Below are 15595 nucleotides of genomic sequence, written 5' to 3' on the forward strand. Positions count from 1 at the left end.
CCCCCCCCCCCCCACACACACACACCACCCTGGAAGACAATACCTGTTTGTTACCTAATTGTGTTGGCTTTTAGCCCTCCATTGACATAAAGCTACTCAGACGGATTACCCCCACCCAATCACCACCCACCACCCACCACTAACCAGCAGCAGCACCACCGACTTGATCGCTCGCCATCAGATTTAATTTGCTTGTCCCCCTATTGTTGAGCATTTAGCTGCAGCGCAACTCGGCCATCTGGCTAGTGTGGCTATAGGGCTGAGTCTGGTCTGGGTGGAGGCAGCGAGACACGTCTCCCTCAGCTTCACACACACACACACACACACACACACACACACACACACAAACCCATTAGAGGCCCCTTCGTGAGGGCCCCCAGGCCTCAGTGGCATTAAGCCTGCAGGCTACCTCTTAACCACCCCTCACCCTTGTTGCCCTCGGCTACAATCTCCTCAGTCAGACACACACCAAACCAAGCCAGCAGGACGCTAAAAGCTAAAAGCCGCTCGCCAACAGAAGGCCCTGCTGACCTCTGACCCCCAGGCGTTGTGGAGGAACTGATACGGGGAGACGGGGGCTGGCGGAATTTGGAAGCGTGACGGTGACTGGTCATCAGTCAGCGCTGGCAGGCGGTGATGATGGCCACGATCCTTTCCCTCTCGCTCTGTTTTCTCTCCTTCACCCTCGATCTCGCTCTCTCGTTTTCTCTCCTTCACCCTCGCTCTCGCTCTCGGTCTGATTGATAGAGATGTAACTTCCCTCCACCACCACCACCACCGCACCACCCCCTGCACCAACTCTCACCCACCCACCTAGCTCGCTGTGGAAACTCATTTAGCATTTCTGAATGGGCGCGCGGATGTGCAGAAATGGATTAGAGTGACGGGGAAGGCGGGCGCGTCGTGACGGCTACACATGAGCCGCCTGCTGTTCCGTTTGATTGAGGATCCTCCCTGCCGCCACCACCAGCACCACCACCAGCACCACCCTCCACCCCCCAACCCCCCCCATCTCACAATGCCCATGTCCCGGCTTCTCCCAGAAGACGCCCAATACACTTCCTGCTCATCGGGGGACCTGGCTGGCTCCGTTCTCTTTGTTTTCATGCCTGTTAGCGTGCACTTCACTCTCCCGTCCCCAGCCGAAGGGACAGGCCTTCAGACGGGCTTTCCGATCTCCCTCTGACCACAGTGCAGTCATGGAAAGGGCAGACACTTTTTTCTTTCTGCTAAAGCAGAGCTATACAGTATCTTTGCCTGCTTGCCATGCTTAGTGATTCTGAATGTACTACGTACTACTTCTATCACAAATCTAATGCTGAGGCATTGGAAGCTGTGTGCGTATGTCTATGTGTGTGTGCTAGTGTGTGTGTGTGTGTGTGTGTGTGTGTGTGTGTGTGTGTGTGTGCGCGCGTGCTCGTGCTGTAGTTTTATATGAAAGCCTATAATGAGATTAAGTCCATTCCCATCTTGTTGGGGGTGGATTAAGATACTGTGCTCAGTGAAGAGCCTCCACTGAAAGAGTGCAGATTCCACTGAAACTCACACACTGCAGATAATACTCAAACACTGATTCAGATTTAATCGCCATGAGACATAATTAAAGAATTAGTGGGATTATTAAGATTAAGAAGCAATTAAGGATCTCCTCTCTTAATGAAGTAGGGTTAACACTAAATCATTTTAGTGATTAAATTGATTTATTCTGCTTTCTTGCACATGTTCAACATTACAAGTTAACATAAAGACTTGTTTTAAGATAAGCTGTTCAATTGCATGCTGTTATTCAAAACAATGCACACAGGTAAACATTATAAAGATTTATGCCTTTTAAGCATTTATACGTAGATACGCTACATACTCAGGATGCACCAGGATTTCCAACAAAACTTAACAAAACATTTTAAAAATAAAAAACGATGTGTGTGTGTGTGTGTGTGTGTGTGTGTGTGTGTGTTTGCAATACACTCCTAACAGCCCTGTTGTCTTCTGATCTCAAGGTACAAGTTCCCCCTAACAAGTGGCTGTAAAACTGGAGGCAGTCCTCAGTGCACTGTCTAGCGCTAGCAAAAATCTCCTTCATTCATTATTAAAGCGTCTGCTGTCCTGGCAAAACAGAAACAAGTCTCCTTAATGAGATTAGGAAGTCAAAGCGATAATAAATAATAACCCTGTCTAATTGAAATTTGGCTCCGATACACACCACTACTGCATGCATGATGCCGGTGAGAGTGCAGCTCAATTACATCTCCATTAATATTTCAGAGGCTGCTAGCAGGTGGGGAGGACATGGGGCTTCGGGTGAAGTGGGATGGGGGGTGGGTGGTTGATGGGGTACGGGTGGGGGGGGGTGGTGGGGGAAGCCTGCAGAGAGGGAGGAGGTTGACTGGGGTGATGTGGAGGAATGGGACCGGAATGCCAGCGGATGCAGACTTTCTCTCTCTCTCTCTCTCTCTCTCTACTGTGAGCAGGCTCAGTAGGGTTCGTGACCTCTACGGGTCCCTGAGCGGGGGTGGGTGTGTGGGTGTGTGTGTGTGTGTGGGGGGGGAGATGACAAACGATCCGGCTGACCTGCCGTGATCCATAGCTGACCGGTGGCTCAGATCTACACATCTCAGACCCAGCGTTCATTACGGCTTTCTCTGTACCCCGTCAAACTTACTGACATTCCTGCACTGCAACCTGTTACAGTGTTTGACAGTGTGATCGATTCATGGCAACTGGTCAATAAGCTATTTCAGAGAGTAAAGGAAGGGTTATGCACTACATTAACACCGGACAAATTTACATTCAAACTGGTTACATATTATATTCCCAAAAAATATATTTTAATGAATGAATACACAACTAAATAAATGTTTTTACAATTAGATTCTCTCAGGGTCAAGTAGCTCATTTTCAGACACCTGCTTTTTCTTAATCTATGCATGCAATCTGCTCAAATAAAGAGAAATGCTTTTGGAGAAGGCTCATTTTTTCTCCTTATAATGAGATGTCTACTACGCTGCTGTGCCATTCTACTTTGAAGGCTTTGTTCATCTTCTTGAAATATGGAAGCCTGCTGCGCGCATTATAGCACAGCAGGATCATAAACTGCCACAAACAAATAAGACTGCTGGCGATTGCAAGCCTTTCACTTCTTCCAGCGCAGTGCATTCCAATCATGGGAAACTTTTTCAGATATTTCTCTTAATTAGCCCTGCCGGGGGCTGAGGATCTGCAGACCATTTCAATTAAGCACAGGAGGATCCTTTCCCCTGAATAAAAGCCCTCAACAATCAGGAAGCACTTAGGGAACCAAACAAGGAACAAGGAACTCCAAAATCACACACATGCCATGCCAAGTCACAGACAGAGCCTGGGAGAGGGAACTGAAAAGATGTCTCAACACGTCATTTAAACTGCCGACAAGAAAAAGAAAAAATATATGTGATTTTTCTCTGTCAGCAAGGTGTGGGACAACCCCCCCCCCCCCCCCCCCCCCCACACACACACACACACACACACACACACTCTCTCTACCGTTTTTTAAAATAACTCTTCTCTCTCTCTTCTCTTTGAAGTCCTGAGTCTCGGAGGAGAGCAGTAATCATATTAGACTGTGATCCTCTCTCTCTCTGTAGCCAGGAGCAGTATGCAATCACATGGAGGACTGCGAGGACAGGGATATTATTGGGTTTTTTTCATGTCAACCGTTACAGCGTGTCCACTCACTGGACGTGACAGACGCTGGCACCATCTCGAGATGAAACTGTGCCGCGGCTGGAATGTGATGGATGACACTCATATCCCAGACCTTGCGTCGCGTGTCCATTGGTCAATCATCAATTGTCCATTGATTTGACCGCAGCGCAACTTTGGATACCCTCAGGCGGCAGCGTTGACGAAATCAGACTTAACCGAAATAAAAAAAAAAGATTTCTAACTTCCCCTTACTACAGGAAGGCCTTTTGCACCGTTAATCTGTCTGAGCACCACCTCCTCCCGTTCCCATTTATGATGGGTGTCGTGTGTAATATGTAATATATTTTGAACTTCCTGCATTCTTGAAGAGCACATCTGGACAGGCTCGGCTCTGTTTGACAGTGGTGTCGGAAACAAGCCCCAGTTCTGTGCTTCCACCATCACTCTCTGATAACAAACCACTTTTTCATCAGGGGACTTCCTCTGGAAGCCTGACAGACATACAGCAGACGACCAAAATCCCAGATTGCGCAAGACATGAACTATGTCTAGATTAGAGACCAAAATATAAGGAATGTACACAGGGTGGCAAAGACAACTGACAGAAAGCAGCTTCATATAGATTGGAACATAATCAATTAGATTTAAAAGCCTTTTAGGTAATCAAATAACACATTAACCCACTTTTGGCAGGCTTTATTCCAGCACAATTCATCACGCGATGCGAAAAGTTATTCCAAACTTTTTTCAGGGGCGATTTCAATGGCTAAGTGACTAGTGAAAAGGAGAGGAAAGAAAATCAAGTCCCATTCTTCATTTTAAACTCAATTCAGAATATTCAGTGGCTCTCTCTCTCTCCCTTTGGACTGGTCTCCCTTCTACGAGACACAGCCTCTAAATCTCGCCTGAAACGCCTCCTGCACGTGCACACAGACACACACACACACACAGACACACACACCACAACAACAATCTCAAGCCCCACCAGATCGGCTGTGTTGCGAACACCGCTAACTGTAAAGCAGCAGGCTGTTAAGTTGACAGGAGAAGAAAACACAGTTGCACTTACAGAACAGGCTCTCATTCTCCCTGCACTGGTCCTGAGTGAGGCGAGGGAGAGGGAAAAAAGTCCCAAATCCCAAAGGAGTGGAGGAGAAAGAGGAGGAGGTGAAAGAGAGAGAGAGAGAGAGAGAAAGAGGAAAACTGAGGGAATCCAGGGGACAGCTCTTAGACGCAGGCTCTCTTACAGTGTGTCCTCTCACATGTGCGTAGGACTGAGTAGGAGGCACGGTAGAGACATATGTTGCCAAAGCTCCCTCTCTCTGTTCCTCTTCCTCTCTCTATCTCTCTCTCCCTCTCTCTGTTCCTCTTCCTCTCTCTATCTCTATCTCCCTCTCTCTCTCTGTTGCTCTCCTCACGCGCTTGGCAGAGAAGCTCATTAAGCCACTGACAATCACTCAGACAAAGCCAGCTCTAAAGGCTATTCACTGGGTGCGTACAAAAGGCAGAGGAAGAGTGGGGGAATGTTGGACTGGCAGACCCCCCCCCCCCTCCCACCCCCACCCCCCCGCGCGTCACCAGCATCCTCTCTGTGCCACTGCCACACCACTTTTTGTGTGTTGTTTGTTGCCTTTAAATGCCAGAGCGCTCTGAATATTGTCGCTACTGTACAGCTACACAGTGCAGATGGAGCCGCTGAGAGAGTCTTAAGAAGGGTCACCGTGGCATGTGGTGTGGGGTTGGCGGGGGGGGGGGGGGGGGGGGGGGTGGCTGAAGTCTTTGGTGGTGAACCACCGGTTTCAGTGAAATCCCCCCTCTGAGTGAGGTGGGGACAATCTGCTTAATTTCTCAAGCTCAAGTCCGGATAGCCTGTAAAATGGCGCTAAAAATAGGCAGCCCACTGCTGCTGCTTCTTATCCGTTTTTTAAAACGTTGGCGTTGATCCTTTTATCTGGGAATTGCAATGCGTGAGCTCAGGGGTCTTTTTGTTTCAATGAAAAGGGACAGTCTAATTACCGGTGAGCAGGCAGTCCGGCTGGTTAAGTGTGCCTGATTAACACCAGTTGGTGTGGGAGGACGCTGGTCCAAAGGGAGGCAGATGGCCTGGGGTACTGGTGTCCATCTTACACTTCGCTACACCGGCCAACAGAACGTCCCAACGGCAGGCAGGGCCAGACACAACAACACCCCACCGCTCACCACTACTAGCACCTGACACAACCTCATATACTCTCTGTTACACACACACACACACACAAGAACATGTACTCTCTCTTTTTTTCTCTCTCTCTCTCACACAAACACACACAGAGGAACATATACTCAAATGCATAAGCATTACACACACACACACACACACACACACACACACACACACACACACACACACACACACACACACACACATACACAAACCACACAGACACACACAAGCATGCACATGAACACACCCACACACACACACATTTAAACAGGCACACACACACAAACAGGGACACATTCTCACAAGCCGGCACACACATGTACACACGCGGGCATACACACACACACACACACACAGACAGACACACACACACCCCAAGGAAAACGACCGAATGACAACCCCCCTAAGCTCATCAAGCCCAGCCAAGCAGTTCTCTGTGGGTCCTGGGGGTGGGGGCGGCGGCGCTGTATGGCGGGTGGGTGGGGATGATGTATGATGTGGACTGGGGTCTGAGACTGGGGCTTTAACTGGGAGGAATGGTTGGGGGAAAATGGAAGCTGGGGGAGGGGAGCAGGACCATGCCTGAATTATGCTGATGTGGGCTCCAACGCTGTAAAAAAAGGCGCTAGACCCAGGCAAAGGCACGGTGTGATAACAGAGCATCGTCCACGTACCACCACACATTTTCACCGTTAATGCAATCCCTTTTGTGCTGACCGAGGAGCTCTTGGATCAACCATCACCGTACTGTAGATTTCCTATCAGTGGATTTGAGGACTTTATACATAATGGGGGCAAGAATTGCCATTAGTTGCAGTGAGTGTTATTGCTTTGGCCGGACAGAGCAGATTATGCACGTCATAAACATTGTAATTAGCTTTCCATCAAAATGAATCCATTAATGCGTGTGCGCAGTTTGGAGGTTATTCATTTCTGCCTCTGTGACCCCGAACCGATTAAAAGTGCATGGGCCCTGCGCTGCGAGAGAGACCACTTTAACTGGGTCAGTCATTTACATGCAGCACTGCAGAGCCCACAGGTTAGCCGGAATGCGCTACGCTAGCCGAATGAGTGCAGGGATAAAACCGCAGTTTTGTATGGAGAACCCTGGAACGCTTTTAACGATCCAAGCAACTTGCCAGAGACTGGGCGGCTATAGCCCAAGTGGTTAGTACCCACACACACACACACACACACACACACACACACACACACACACACACACACACACACACACATTTCCCTCAAAGACCCGGAGCTCTCTGTCTCCTTCTCTCTGTTGCTTTGGAGTGGAAGCAGGATGGACCTGCCCATTATGGCTGGGACAAACAGAGGGAAGCCTTATGAACTTTACACAAACGCTTAGTGCCGCACACAGGAGCCCGGCTGCCCAGGGCGGTCGAGGGGCGATGGGAAGGCAGCACGGCAACGTGCCAGCGGCCGAGAGCTTAGTGTTCACGCACTCAGGCCTAACAAACCTGGCATTGTCCCACTCGCTGCCCGGGAGGGGACAGGGGGGCACGGGGAGGGGGGGGGTGACAACAGCCCCCACTTTTCTAAATCCTCTGACTCATTCACACCTCGTCCTTTTGCGCACTCAAGGCGCAGGGCGCAACCTTGAGCACTTCTTTTTCTCTGTTAAAAAAACAAACATTTAGCCACAATTCAAGTGGACTGTTGAAATGCATTGCTACAGGGCTTAAAGAGCAGTCGCTGCAAATAAAACAGCATAGAATCTGAAATGTTGTTACAAATTCCGGTCAACCTTACCCAATGAACATGTCATGCACAACATTCTTTTTCTTTTAACTGCTTCAACAAATATATATATAAAATATATATAATATGTGTGTGTGTACTGTGATATTTGTGTTTGTACTGTTTCATTTGATATGTCTGTACTTTGATGGACATGCACCAGATGAACTGTGTGGATACATGATTTGCCCCAAGTCGGTCCAGCAAATTAGACGTGCCAGTGTAACACACTCTGAAGAGAGCCGGCCAAGCTCTCGACTCCCTCCAGGCACCACGGGCCAAGACAAGTGACCAGGGAAAAGTGCACTGCCTGCAAAAAACCAAAAAACCCTACTCGCCATCTACACCCTCCTCCCCACCCCCATCCAACCCTCCACCCTCCACCTCACTCACTCAATGCCACGGTGTGAGGGGCAGGGAATAAGGCTGCACAGGTGGACTCCCGGAGAGGAAATAACCCTCCGGTAACCTTCAAACCAAACAACAACACAATACACAGGAGGTCACATGGGCCCAGCCGACTCCCAGTCGACTGACAGCGGTGATATATGCCCTGGCAATGGAGAGCTCCTCAAGGCCCGGTGATATTGCTTGAGAAGTAGAATTCAGAAATGTCTCCGGCTCAGGTGCCAAAGGTAACGCCTTGAAACATGAGCGTTCCCTGATGTGGTCGCCTCGGACATTCTCTGGAGTTGACTGCAAAGCACAAGCTATAAGCAGAGCAGGGCCTTCCACTTTAGATTTAATTCATAACATATTTTAACTTGCAGTTCAGTCGTTGGCTCGTTTGAAACGTTTGAAAACACAGCTAATGAGCAGAAAAATATAGCCAGTTGGGGATATTCGATATGTTATTAACACCCTTTGAAATTGCATCAGTTGGAGTAGCTGTGCTTGGGGGAAACCTATCACTCCTGCATAAAATTATCATATAGCTTATGGGCATTATTTATAGGTGTTTCATGGATGCATGAGTCTTCCCCTTGCTGCCAGCTGGAGGGAGCGTGTTGCCATGGTGACGGAGGTGAGTACCCTCGTCACGCTGCACGGTGCGTGTTCGTCTTCATCTTCCTCCTCCTCCTCCTGTTGTGCCGTGTACGTGCCAATAGCAAGCGCCGTCACTCATTGGAGCGTGTTGTTTACATGACTAATAGAGCAGGTGGTTTTGGGTCAAGAGCTCAGACGTCCACCGCATTTCCTGTGTCTCGCCTCTTTTCTGAACCCTTGGGGAGACTCATAATGACCCGGATATCTGATGGGTCCTGTGCGTGAACTCTAACTGGGAACACGTTTCCAGAGGAGAAATAGCGGACACCTAATTGCCTGTGTTTATATGCATTTCTCTATTATCCTTGACACGTTAATGGCCTTGAAATTGCTTCCAGATCCTCATTTAATAGGTGTGCTCAACACAGGGGACACGATTTACTACACGGTTTTGAAGCGTATACAGTATCACCAATTAAACCAAAGGATAAAGTATTCAGCTGCATACACAGACTGGTTCATAGCACTCTATCTTACACTGTATAACACACTGGCTTGAGTATTTCAAAATGATTTCTAGCATCTTTGCCCTCCGAATAAACTCGGAAGCCATAATGCAGAGAGAGAGAGAGAGAGAGAGAGAGAGAGAGAGTGTGCTTCCTCTATGTAAGCTAAGCTAAGCCTTAATTCTTCAGGCCATAAGGTAAAGAGGGGCTACGGTTACAGCCCTCTGAGGCCTTCCAGCACTCCCCGTCAGGCACCGGTCGCGCCGTGCCTCCTCACAGATGGCGCGCTCCGTGATCATGGCAGCCATCGTGCCATCCGTCTTCATGATTAGCGCCCACCCCCCCAGCCTCTCACAAACAAACGTCTGTTGCACATACATCAGCGGGCCTGGATGCTATCGCTTAGGCGGATGAGAGTTAGCAGGGGGGACTGAAAACAGCCACGACGACTCCAGCAGACTACTGCGAAATCTGTCTTGGATGCACATTTGGGTAAGTGTGAAAAAAGGGAACGAAAAAAAGCTGCATGGCCAGACAATGATCACCCCCACAGCGGATGGGCCTTTTTCCAGCTCGTCTCATCTTGTCTGGGTAGTGTAACCCCCTTGACAAGTTCAGATGAAGGGTCCCCCTTGAAGCCCACTTTAATCATGTGACCCTCTCGGAATCAATAAGCTATTTCCCCCAGGGTCACTATCAACAAAGGAGTAGGGGGGTCCATTCTCGGGAGATATTTTGAGAGTGTACACAAGTGGATTGTGAGCACTGGACAAACAGGGGTTTCGCGAGACAAATTCATTAAAAAGGAGCCGAGCCGGCCCTTCAGTCAAATGCGCTGGCATGGCAACTGCGCCTCGGCAAATCTCCGACGAACATACTCCAAACACACCGCAATCCGCACAGAACCCCAGAGGCCCAAGCACTTAGTGTTAAACCGGCCTTCTTGGAAAAAATGGGACCGCTCAATGGAAATTTAATAAGCAGATACCACAGGCAATGTGCCGGGGCGAACCATCCTCATTATTATCATCATCTTGGTCGTTGCACCAGAGGCTCCAGCCCACCTGTCAGACTGAAGAGGTCTATCATAAACCACTCCAGGCACTGGCCCAGGCAGCCCACAGCCTCCATCAGAGCTTTCAATCTGATTTCCTACAAGAAAGATTAATGTTTCTGGGAAGCTGACTCCCTCCCTCTCACTCACTCTCTCTCTCTCCCTCTCTTTCTCTCTCTCTCTCTCTCTCTCTCTCTCTCTCTCCTTCCCTCCCTGTCACTTATTCTCTATTTCATCACTCTCTTTCTCTCTCCCTAAATGATAATAACAAACGGAGCGGCGCCTAATTTGGTTTAACCAAAGTCCCAAATGGAAAAGGAACGTCCGCTACCTTTTAAGGAGAACTTCAGTGAGGGGGCCTTCATGTCCAGTGGTGAGACAGAAGGTCAAGGCCCGAGATGAGGGGAGAGGAGAGGAGAGGAGGAACGCACTGTAATGCTCTCTTAATCTGCCGCTGGAAAATGGATCAGGAGCCGTTGCACATGAGTAACCGGTGCCTGATGAGGCCGAAGTCCCCCTCAAGGGCTACAGGCACAGAACTGAAGGAGCCGGGCATTGATATGCCGGTCACAGAAACCCAGCCTGACTCACACAACACTCCAAGGTATATCTCCCTCAAGGCTGACACTGGGGAAAATGTTCTCTGATGAGAGTGTTATTGTATTAAGCCAGAACTTCAAAGAATAAAATATTCTCTTATCAAATAATTGCAGGCAAGGTAAATATGATTTTTCTTTCTCTTGTTATTATTTCCCCAGAATCGACTTGTTTCGTTCAACTCATCATAATTAGAGAATTTTGTAACAAGGTGAGAATATAATCCAAACAAACTAGTGCAAAGAACAAAGGAAATTAATTTGTGAGATCTATTATAAATTCATTCTTTGATTGTACTTTGTTATGAATCACACCAGGTTGTTATTCGTACCCCTGGGCCCTTGGTAGTGGTGGGAAAGAGGATTTGCTATTGCTCACAAGACGTCAATGTTTTTATTCTCTTAAGCCAATTAACCAGTATCAGGTAGATAAAGCCCATAGGCAACATTTTATAAAGGGTTGTGGCAAACAGCATTACTATACAATTTTGCCCTCTGGCTCCGTTTGATTGACAGACTAAATCAATTGCCTCCAGTTAAAGGATGCACACATGTGCACAGGTGTCCATGTTCTTCTTAAAAACTAAATGGAAAAATGGCCAAAAATACCATTTTAAATGGCACACTCCGAGCCGACAGCACGCAATTTACAGTTCTCCTCCGTGGTGAAACACCTCACTGCCCAGGGGGTCTAATTGCGGGGACGCGATCAAATGAGATCTTTCTCACGGATGTTTATGGATTTTCTACGCCTCGTTCACCCGTGCGGTCGGACTGAGATATTCCATAGGAGCTGACAGGCGGTGTTCTAACACCTGCAGCACACATCTGGTGTGTCTTTGAAGCCCGGGGGGGCAAAAGTGGAGGCAATTTCCTCACCAGCTCTCAGAGGCCTGATCATACAACCACACCGTGTCCACCCATGCCCTTCTGGGTGTGTGTGTGTGTGTGTGGGGGGGGGGGGGGGGGGGGGGGGGGGGTACACACACACACTCTCTCTCTCTCTCTCTCTCTCTCTCTCTCTCTCTCTCTCTTTCTTTCTCTCTCACTCTTTTACGGCCCATCTGCCATTTCCTTGCCATTTCCTCTCATAAAATACAACCCCCTAAAAGTATTCAGTGAAATATGTTTTATTGAATGACACAGGTGACCTAGTCAGGATTGCTATATGTCTTGGCAGTGCTCCAGCAGTCTTTTGTCCTTACGCAGAGTTTTACCTGCACGGGGTCGGGCATTGTGCTCTCTGATTCAGCTCTCCGGTTCATGCGAGCTGTATGGAATGATCTTACAAGAACAATGAGAAAGGGGGGGGGGGGTGCCTTTTTCTAGTGTCTGTGCATGAGAGTCTGCACCACTTGAAAGAATACTTATCAAGATGAAACAAGCGTCTGATTCAGTCGGAAACTCGATGCGCGCACACATAGACACACGCACACACACAGTCCCGGAAAGTTATCGTTCGCAAAGGCAGGGCGAGGACAGACAGGGCCCTCTGAAAGGCCTCTGTGAAAAAAAGGGGGCTTTGTGAAGAGACGCCTTTGTCAGAGCCACATCAAAAGGCGTCGACTCGAAAGTGAATCGCTCGGCTTTGTGTTCCCAGCATATGGCTGGATGTTTGTTGTAGCACAAGACTAGTACTACTGTGTTTCACACTGTGACGGATTTCAACCACAGTTCCAAGCTGCTTCATTAAGCAGAGCTGCTCACAGAAGGGGCGTTTAGCACTTCTCAGCCCGGAGAGCTTGTACGCTCACAACTCACGTCAGCCGAGAAACTTCTTTTTCCTGCGGTGCACAAAATGTACCTGCTTTTGGGGCCTTTGCTGGAGTCCCAGTAAATTATTCACTAGTGTTGCCCAAAGAGAGCAGAGGAGGACGGAGGCGAAAAATCCTGAATTCCACATTTTCAGGGCCCGAGGTTGGCATCTAGTTAGCAGTCTGTTCCGATCCAACACAGAAGGCGGTGGGCTTACTGTTGATGCCTTCTGGTGCCAAAGCATTTCCTCTTTCAGCAGACCGCCATCCATTATTGACTGTGGAGGGAGTGGGGTAGCGGGGGACCCCCAGGAACCAAACACTCATTTACAGCTACGGGAACGACAGATGTGAGGATATTGATTTCTGAACAGTCCATGTTAATAAGATAATTCCTCATTGAGCTGTGCTCTTGGAGCCCCCCCCCCCCCCCCCCCCCCCACACACACACACACACACACACACAGGTTAAAGAGGCCCGCTGCACTCTCATTAGTTATCGGCCCTGTCTGTAATGCATGAGTGTGAGTGAACAGGCTTAAGAGGGTGCTGAGTGACAAGCAAGGGTGAGAGAGTGGACATTTCCACCCCCAACGGAATGCAAACCAGACTTTTGTTTGCCCTTACCTACAACTCCACCCTAAAAACCCATCCTGCGTTGTGTTGACAAACCTGAGGAATGACCACCATACACACAACACCCCATAACATGCTGCTAAACTGATTATGCTCTTCCAATGATAGCAGTTGGGCCCAATTTGAAATGTGAGCTAAGTGGTCTGTAATCTCATCATGGGATGCATTTGCTTAATCATGAAATCAGAGCTAGCATGGATCGGTGTGGTTTGTGTGTCATTAGCCCTTGCCTTGCCATCTGCAGGACACACTCAACTCAACTGTAAATTAGCATTAATTAGCTGCACTAATGTCCTAATTTATACATCAATCAATATCAGAGATGGAGACTGAGAGATATTACAACCAATCTAAAACTCGACTATGTTGTGATTATAATGTCTTTTCAACTTCATGGTAAAAGTTGGTAGTTGAAAAAACATCTCAAAGAAAAAAAAAGGTAAACTACCCTATGTTCACTACAAACTCTGCATATCTTAGCATTCTTGTTTGATTGACTAGCCTGTGGCACATTCACTCACATAAAGCTTTCAAAGGATCCAAAAAGAGACCTTAAATAGAGCAGAACAACTGTAAGTCAGAACAAGCACTATCAGACAATGAGTAGGACTCTGGGAGGCCATACAGGTGGTGTGCCACAATATGGGCTGAGAGTAATGGCAATGCAGAGCTTGTTTGCCTGTGGTGAGACCCTCAAATATTGGCCTGGCTTCTGGGTGTGTTCATGGATGAAAGCTTTGAACAGCTGTTTCACCGAATGTTTAAAAAATCCTAACACTCAACAACACACTCAGCCACACACACACACACGCACACACACACACACACACACACAGACACACACACACACACACACACACACACACAGATATCATATACCATGGTAAAGATCAGTTAATTGAGAATCAGTGTTTTGTTCACATTCTCTAGTGCCTTTACACGAGAAAAAAATAAAACATCACGTTTCAAAAAAAGAAAATAGGCTACGTCCCTGGACAGCATTCATAAAAATTCATTTATGCTAATGAGGCGAGCTTTGAACATTTCGATTCTTTGAATGTAAGAAATATTTTGTGGAAATTCCGAAATTCCCTTCAAAGGGATATACCTTGTGAACATACCACAGCAGATTCTCTCACATCTTAATGTGCTCCAATTTATCCTCTTGTCACTGAGGCATGGCAAGGCATCATGCTGAGTGGCTGGCTATGGCGGATGCATCGGGGGACCACAATTGAATTCTCCCCCCCAGCACAGCTGGTGATGGCGGACCGAACCTTGTTGCTGTTGCTCCCTGGAGCTAGTGTAGTGTCGAGTGTTGCCGTCTACCGTCTATGCAAGCGTGTTTCCCTGTCAGACCAGAGATTGCCATCTCAACCACGGCTTGTCCACTTCTGTTGTCCACAACAATGAGCAACAAGCTAACACATACAGTACACACACACACACACACACACACACACACACACACACACACACACACACACAACACACACACACACACACACACTTGCGATACATACACATAGACAGACACAACACATACAGTACTCTAAGAGAGGGTTGGGAATTCCACACATGGCAAATCACAGCAAGCACAAGGCAGATAAAGCTTTAAGCGCTTTTTGCTTCCACCTCCCCAGGCTGGATGAGAAATGAAGGCAAGCAGTTTTCTCCCTCTTTCTCTCTCTCTCTCTCTCTCTGTCTCTCTCTCTGTCTCTCTCTTTCTCTCTCTCTGTCTCTCTCTCCCTCTGTCTCTCACCAAGCCGTAATGAGCTTAACCTTACAAGCTACGATGCACTGTAATAGTGCATGCTATTGTTTTGAAACAGCAGGATAAATCCCCTGTGCATTCATACAAACACACATCGATCAAAGTTCCAGGCTGTCACCAAAGCAGCCCCCTTCACAACCCCGTGGACAGGGAAGAATACTGAAATGCTTCGAGAAGAACTAAATGGAAACAGGATGGAGAGAGAGAGAAAGAGGAGGAGGAAGAGGAGGAGGCTGAGGAGGAGGAGAGGAGAGTTCTTTGAGTACCGGTGAATTTGGGACACTCTTTCTGTGATCCTGAATTCCGAGCCCGCCCCCACCCCTCTCCAAAGCCAAAAGCAGTTACAGCCTGGCCTCTCTTCAGATAAGGAAGTAATTACTTTTACTTGGCCTGCCGCGACTGGACCCTCTTGCTCACTTATTAACTTGCATGGCATTACTCCTCTTGCGCACTGTGTGTGTGTGTGAGAGAAAGAGACAGAGAGAGAGCGAGAGCGAGAGAGAGAGACAGAGAGAACAACATACAGTACTAAGACAAAAGGGGGAAAACAGGGGAGAAACAGGAATCCGGCTCCATCCGCGGCGTTTCGCCGGGAGTCATAACAAAAGCACCTGTTTCGTTTACCCCCACTCCAGTCCCTGAG

The 15595-nt window shown here is 48.2% G+C and overlaps 1 protein-coding gene across 8 annotated transcripts in view; it reads right to left on the bottom strand.

Annotated features, from left to right (window-relative positions):
- Nucleotides 1-15595, bottom strand: part of chl1b (cell adhesion molecule L1-like b) — a 64873-nt gene that overhangs the window by 31517 nt on the left and 17761 nt on the right. For 3 of the 8 annotated variants that reach the window (XM_042089920.1, XM_042089917.1, XM_042089921.1), the window contains exon 1: nt 4754-5035. The exons of 1 other annotated variant lie outside the window; for it this stretch is intronic. The gene's annotated coding sequence lies outside the window, so the exon portion shown is untranslated. Of the gene's footprint in view, nt 1-4753; nt 5037-15595 lie in introns of those variants that run through there. 4 more of the 8 variants (XM_042089919.1, XM_042089923.1, XM_042089924.1 and 1 more) reach the window with 3 other exon arrangements.

The sequence above is a fragment of the Alosa sapidissima genome, chromosome 4 (assembly GCF_018492685.1).
Source record: "Alosa sapidissima isolate fAloSap1 chromosome 4, fAloSap1.pri, whole genome shotgun sequence".
NCBI classification, from domain to species: Eukaryota; Metazoa; Chordata; class Actinopteri; order Clupeiformes; family Clupeidae; genus Alosa; species Alosa sapidissima.